General features: G+C 38.7%; 2 long non-coding RNA genes and 1 pseudogene across 4 annotated transcripts in view; 2 read left to right on the top strand and 1 right to left on the bottom strand.

Moving 5' to 3' along the window:
* The window catches only part of LOC114668746 (zinc finger protein 208-like), a 690,636-nt pseudogene that overhangs the window by 292,079 nt on the left and 391,266 nt on the right, over window positions 1–7,291 (bottom strand).
* Window positions 1–7,291, top strand: part of LOC127527878 (uncharacterized) — a 438,124-nt gene that overhangs the window by 177,861 nt on the left and 252,972 nt on the right. The gene's annotated exons all lie outside the window — the stretch shown is intronic.
* LOC114669193 (uncharacterized) lies at window positions 107–1,641 on the top strand. Its single transcript, XR_007935100.1, has 2 exons — window positions 107–380; window positions 779–1,641. It is a non-coding gene; the product is annotated as an uncharacterized LOC114669193 (long non-coding RNA).

The raw sequence follows: 7,291 nt of genomic DNA, 5'->3' as shown, positions 1-7,291 counted from the left end.
ATTCCAAAACGTCATCAAGGGCGACGATATGTCGCTACCCGATCCAAGTCAAGTAGATATTTGAGAAGGGTATTGCTGCAGACCGGAGACAATATGGGCAGATCTGAAGGCGGGATAACTGTAAATGGAAGTGGATAGTATTGGCTAATTCAGAATTTCAACGAATGAGATTGTTGTTAAAGTATGACAATCAAAAACTCACTCAACGTTTGAAGTTGTCTATCAAGTGTAACTTCCACCAATCTTTTCACAGTTAGTGATCCCTACCGCTTTGAGGTTCCGCCTCATAGACTTTCTTTTGAAATAGCAGCAGCGAAGAAACTCTATTAGACCAAAGAAGAAGCGATGAAACGAATTGTTTGTTATTTCTGACAATGGAAGTAAGTTTGCTTCTAAATTAAAACGTATGAAATTTGCAATTGCTAAGTTTTCTTCGTGTTTTTCAAATAACTTTTTGTTTCTTTGTTGTGATTGTACGTTTGTATAAATATTAATATATGTTGTATTCACGTTTGTATTAATAATCATTTTCGCTGTAGTAATTGATGCATATTCAGTGCTTGAAGTGGTCCGGCACTCAGCGGTGCTGGCAAATCTTCAAACCCCGCAAAGCAAGTTTCACGGGCAACATCCACCCACACCCACCCCCTCTCCGGTGCTCAGTGGAATGCTAGTAGATCACCGCCAGTAGTTTGGTTCCCTATTAACTCTGTGCATATTTACATTTGTGAGATGTTCAATTAAAACGCTGTAATGTTATTTTACATTTTTTAAACAGGATCATATCACGATCACAAATACCACAAACATTCCGTCCGTAGCCTACTTCAATCTCCAGATGTGTTTTTGTGCCCTTTCTGTCATCCACGACTTTATTCTTCACGCTCGTATATACGAGCAAATGAACACTTGCGAGATCAGCGCAGAACAGCAGTTTCCTACGGAGGTACGTGTATCCCACTTTTCCCATTAACTCAGGCTGAGTATGGGTGGTAAATATTCAGTGTTTCCTTTTTGTTTTGTTAACAATTTATCCCATAATTTTATGTGGCCATCTCCTATGGTCTGGTTTAGTGGGTGCCAAATGACCTGTGCCTTGTTAGAATAATTTACAGATATTGGTACTTGTTCTGAGTGTACCATTGCTGAGTGCCGGTGCGGGTACCCTGCTTTTGGAGACGTTACTTTTTGGGATGCTTGGACAATCAAAGGTGACACCTCACATCCAACCAGGGGAAAACAGTTTAAATAAGCTTGGAATTTTACATTTTTTAATGTTTAAATAAGTTCATATAGTGTTACTTTAAATACACCAGTGTGTGTTTTGGTGTATACAGGTAAACTTTTACTGGCACTCTTTTTTTTCTGTTAAATGAATAACATCAATATTTTAATATCTAAAAGTCAGGACCAAGAAGATCATGGCAGCAGTGAACTCGTTGAGGAATATACTGATACAGCCACACCAAGGTGTTAATGTAGAACTTAGTCTACCACTGTGGTTTGATACTTGGTTCAACTTGAGTAAAAACCTTAAAATTGAACATGGTATGAAGGATTGTCATAAGCTTTTTGACCCGTTGTCACATGGGGAGTGTTAGATTGGTTATTTTGATGGTTAGAATAAAAATATCTTCAAAGCTTTTCTGTGACTTGCATATTACTTTAGCCAGTGTCCGGACTGGTGCAATCATAATACTCTGAAGTAATGGATGTATTCAGAAAAGCTATTGAGATCACATCCAACAGGAGTTTTTGTAGTGATCCACAGAGTACTCCTCACAGTTTCAACTGTCTTCCAATGTGTCCACTTTTCCGAGAAAACACAACTGTTCAGACCAAAACCAGACAGCTTGCATAAGACAAATACTACATGTGACAGTCTGATGCATTTATTTGTGTGTGTCCACAGTGTAGGAGAGCAGGCTGGCCGTGTGGCTGCAGTAGGGCAGCTGACTGAAGAACAAGTGGCTCAGGTTTTTGCAGCTGCAGAGATCAGCAGGGCCTACAGGAGGACTCAACATGAAAATCTAGTAGAGTTCATAATAAAGGACCATGGAGCAGATGATCACTTGCTGGTAACTTAGTTCAGATGACAAGTAAAACTTTGGTATTGTAATCTATCTGGCAGCAAAGAGCTATGATGATTTTATAGTGCCAAACACTTGTATTTTCTTGTCCAACAGGCTGTTGTATCTCATAAGGTATCATCCAAATGGTTAAAAAATTATGAAAATCCTAAAGGTCACCTGGTACTGACTTATGTAGAAGATGAGGAGCTGATAGATGGCTTCTACAACTTCTTGGATGAAGAGCTGTAAGCACTTTTGAGAGGATTGACAGAGTTTGCATCATTCTGGATGTGCTGATGCCAGAGGTTAATTAGCCTTCAGTAAATCTCTAATGAGTACCGAAAGTGTGTCTATGAGTAACATCCTCTCTTTTTCTGTGTTTTTGATGGGCTCTTATTAAAGCTATACAAACAGTTGAGAGGATGTCTCTGCCAGAGGCAGAAAATCTGTTCATGGATGGACCAGCATACAGTGAGTGGTACGTCATGTGGAAAATAAACAGTCCTTTCTTTTTCTTTTCAGCGCCATTATTCTGTGAAACAGAATACCCTATAGTTGTTGTGAATTTAGACAAGAATATAAACTAAATATATATAAATGTGAATATATATGTTTAAAGTGACATTTAAACTATACATTAGTACATTTTTAGCATTGGTAAAATTACATTTAGAAGTATGCTATATGTAGCATTTATTCTAAACTGTACAAGGTCAAGAATTGTGGTTTCAAATGACAAATGCAGAAGTGTTTCTGGTTGGTATGATTAGAATTTGTTCATTTGTGTGGTTGTTTTTGTTTTGTTTTTTTAGTGAGAGGGAAGAGTTTGACAAACTGTACTTGTTTTACAACAGTTGGACGCACAAGGAAAGCACCACTGAGGCATTTAAACTCAGGATTACATCTCAACTCTACTCAAATAAATGTGTCTCTTTCTTTACTTCTCTTTTGCCTTTTTATTTCTGTGTGTTAAAATGACTGTGCAAAATAAAGTTGTATATATTTAATGTAACTATTAATGTAAATAATAAAGGACACTTTCTGTTACTGTTAAAGATTGTTGATTAAGTTCTGTGTATTTGAAATTGCATGTCTGTTTTTAGACAATTGATGTCATCTGGATTTTTTCTTTAATTGTTATAACTGCTTTGTACAGTTGTTATGCATTTTACATTGTTGTTTTATTTATATATAATATATAGAAGCGGGCATGCTGTTGTTTTAATACTTCAGTATATTCCTTGATCAGTCTGTTTGTTAAATTTAATCTTTGTGCATTCTTTCTTTCAATTCAATTGACCAATCATTATTGATAATTGCAAATATTTCTTGAAATAGTTGCACAATTTATATTGAATAATTATTAATAAAATCTTGTTTTTGGTAGTGATAATGCTGAGTGTTCTGTTTAAGTGGTGCTGGTCCAATCACCTTGCGTATTAACACTGTTAGAACTGACAGATATGACCAGAGCCTCCACTCGTATCCACATGGTTACAAATGGTGTGCACTTTGCTAGATAAAAGAGCTTGGAAACTGAGCATCCTGATCAAGGCTTTGCTGTTCACTTACAAACTTACTCTAGAATAATATGGTTCTTACTAATCTTTTATTAGGAGTCACATTTTCAATAACGCTTGCATTTTTAACTTAAAATACAGGTTTTACATATGGGAACAAAATTAAAAGAAAAGGATTGTATACGCCTGATAAATAGTCAAAACCTTTGAAGCTCAGTAGTACAGCTAGGACCTTGTTGTTCTAAGGTCTTGACATTATATATATATAGATATACAGTATATATATATAGATAGATATATCTTCTCAAAAAATGAAAGGAACCCTTTTTAATGAGAGTACAGCATCAAGTCAGTGACACTTGTGGGCTATCGATCTGGTCAGTTAAGTAGCAGTGGGGCTTGTTCATCAGTTTCAGCTGCTTTGGGGCACTGGGGGGGGGGGGGGGGGGGGGCAACAATGAGACAACCCCCAAAACAGGAATTAATGGTTTAACAGGTGGAGGGAGGCCACTGACATTTTTCCCTCCTCAACTGTTTTGTCACTCATTTTGCATTTGGCTGCGGTCAGTGTCGCTACTGGTGGCATGAGGCCATACCTGGACCCTACAGAGCTGGCACAGGTAGTCCAACTTCTCTGGGATGGCACATCAACACGTGCCATTGCCAGAAGGTTTGCCGTGTCTCCCAGCACAGTCTCAAGGGCATGGAGGAGATTCCAGGAGACAGGCAAGCAGTTACTTCAGGAGAGCTGGACAGGGCCCCTTGTAGAAGGTCCTTAACCCATCAGCAGGACTCATCAGTTTCTGCTCCTTTGGCCAAGGAGGAACAGGATGAGCACTGCCAGAGCCTATAAAATGACCACCAGCAGGCAGGCCACTGGTGTGAATGTCTCTGACCAAACAATCACAAACAGACTTGAGGAGGGTGGCCTGAAGGTGGCCCGACGTCCTCTAGTGAGCACCAGGGAGCTCGATGGGCATTTGCCATAGAATAACAGAATTGGCAGGTCTACCACTGGTGGGCACCCTGTGCGTTTCACAGATGAGAGCAGGTTCACCTTGAGCACATGTGACAGATGTGAAAGGGTCTGGAGAAGCCATGGAGAACGTTATTCTGCCTGTGGCGTAGTTCAGCATAACTGGTTTGGTGGTGGGTCAGTGATGGTCTGTGGAGGCATATCCATGGAGGGACACACAGACCTCTACAGACTAGACAACAGTGGGCACCTTGACTGCCATTAGGTATTTGGATGAAATCCTTGGACCCATTGGCAGACCCTATGCTGGTACAGTGGCTCCTGGGTGCACCACAACAGCCGGCCTCATGTGGTCAGAGAATGAAGGAACTGATCCCATTGACTGCCCCAAGAACACCTCTGGGTGGGACATTATGTTTCAGTCCATCCGATGCCACCAGGTTGCACCTCAGACTGTCCAGGAGTTCAGTGATGCCCTGGTCCAGATCTGGGCTGAGATCCCCCAGGACACCATCCTTCATCTCATTAGCAGCATGCCCACCAACCCCCCCCCCCCCCCCCCCCCCCCCCATATTGTCAGGCATGCACACAAGCACATGGGGGCCATACAAATTACTGAGTGCTATTTGGAGTTGCTGCAATGAAATTTCAGCAAAATGGACTCGCCTGCCTGCCTGCCGCATCGTTTTTTCTCTTTGATTTTCGGGGTGTCTTTGAATTCAGCCCACTGTAGGTTCATCATTTTCATTTCCAACAAACGATGTGCCATCCTTTTGTTCCTAACACATCAGTCCACAGCGGTAGAGACAGCCAGCAAGATTTTTTTTTCCCATTAAGATCTCATGTGCTTTCAAACTGTTCCTTTAATTTTTTTATATACTATATATAATACATACTATTGAAAACTACATTGATGTAAACCAAATTTTCAGTATAAACCAATGAGAAACGACAATATAAAAATGCCTTACCAGAAATATCATTGCCAAAATAAATTTCCAGGTGTTCAGATTGAATTATTTAATGGCTATGACTTCACAGACTCAGTGTAGTGTGTGCTAAATGACCAGTAAAGTGGAATCGTTTACAGCTGTACTGGTTGTTATGTCAGGGCCATACTGGAGGATACAGACTTGGTGTGCTCTTAATATGCTGTTTGCTTGGGTAGTCATGTAGGATGATGCCCAGCTGAACTATCTGCCATCTCTATCTTGTTACCAGTTGTGATGCTGATGCCCATCAGTACCTGCTGTACAGTTGGACTCCTGACCTCCTCCAGTCTCAGAGACCCTAAAGACAGGCTGATGTGTTCAGCACACCACTAGGACCTGATGGAGTCAAATGGAGGATAAATGAGATATGAACAAACATCTGTCATGTTTTAATCTCTAAATGTAACTTTTGCATAAGTAATATGTATTATAATAAACACATATTTGACGATCTTAAAGAGGTATTTAAAATCCCAAAAGTAATAAAGGTCCAATTAAGTCAAATAATTGAATACCCTGATTAACAGATGCACAGTCACAAAAACTGCAAAATTATTACTCTTTTGAAGGCATAATATTTGCTCTTCACAGATCGTTTAACAAAGTAAACTTCATTGTAAAAATAATAATTGAAAGGTGACTATTAGCACTATGACAACTGTGTTTCTTACATTTAACATTGATAACATAGAGACAGCCAATGGATTCTTTAAAGTCACAATTTTATTGCCAGCTTTCTTAACGTTTTATATTCCCTGATACCTGAACGTGAGAGTGTCAAGTATGTGATTTGTAATAATCTGTAATCATAATACAGCTAAAAAATAAACTTAAATACGTGATTCATAGGCAAGAAACTCACTGGAGCTGCTGGTATATTGAGAACAGACATGAAGACCGAAGAATATTAACATCAGCAAACAAAGAACAGATGGTGATCTGCAGGCAAGAAGAGGCTACAATGGAATATTAGGAACTCTGACAGTTTATTCAACGTTTAAAATTGTAATACGTTCATAGCCTTTGAGGTCTTTAAGGTGACCCGTTAAATGTAGGCGGCTATTTCATTTGGACATTCAAGTAAACACCAACAGTCAAACATTTGTTTTAATCTGAATGACTTAATCAAGTAGAGCCCACACTTAAGTCCACGTCAATCCATTAAAATTAGGCGGACACAAATTTGTATTGTTATGTTCATTTAAATTTTCTTCAGACGTTCTTCAGTAACGATAAATGTCTCATTTGCAAACTTTTATTATTATTTTTTCAGAAAGGTTACTTCATAAATGACTGTGGTAAAAATACACTGCAGTCTTAATAATGCACTCGACAAAGTGCTATAGTGTAAGATATTGACACTAGTAGACTATCGTCGCAGATGTATTTTATGAATATACACTCCGTCTCTTACCTATGGAGGACTATTTCGGACAAAATGAAATAAATAAATAAATGCGCAAATAAATTAAAGTTCTGTGAAATGTGAGCATAAATAAATAAATGTATCATGAAATGAAGCCTTAATAAATAAATGTGCCATGAAATGAGAGCATAAATAAATAAATGTGTCACGAAATATGTTTTTTGTTGCTTATTTATTTATTTCATTTTGTCCGTAACATTCCTCCAAACCATCATGAAATACGACTTGAAATAAAACTGTCACTTTCACTCGTCAAAGTTGAGAGGGTGGGCTCTAACACACCATCTAGTTATTGATTGGTTAAT

Source organism: Erpetoichthys calabaricus, chromosome 1 (genome assembly GCF_900747795.2).
Source record: "Erpetoichthys calabaricus chromosome 1, fErpCal1.3, whole genome shotgun sequence".
NCBI lineage: Eukaryota > Metazoa > Chordata > Cladistia > Polypteriformes > Polypteridae > Erpetoichthys > Erpetoichthys calabaricus.
Note: the sequence above shows the minus strand (reverse complement) of the source record. Positions and strands in the feature narration are given on the sequence as shown.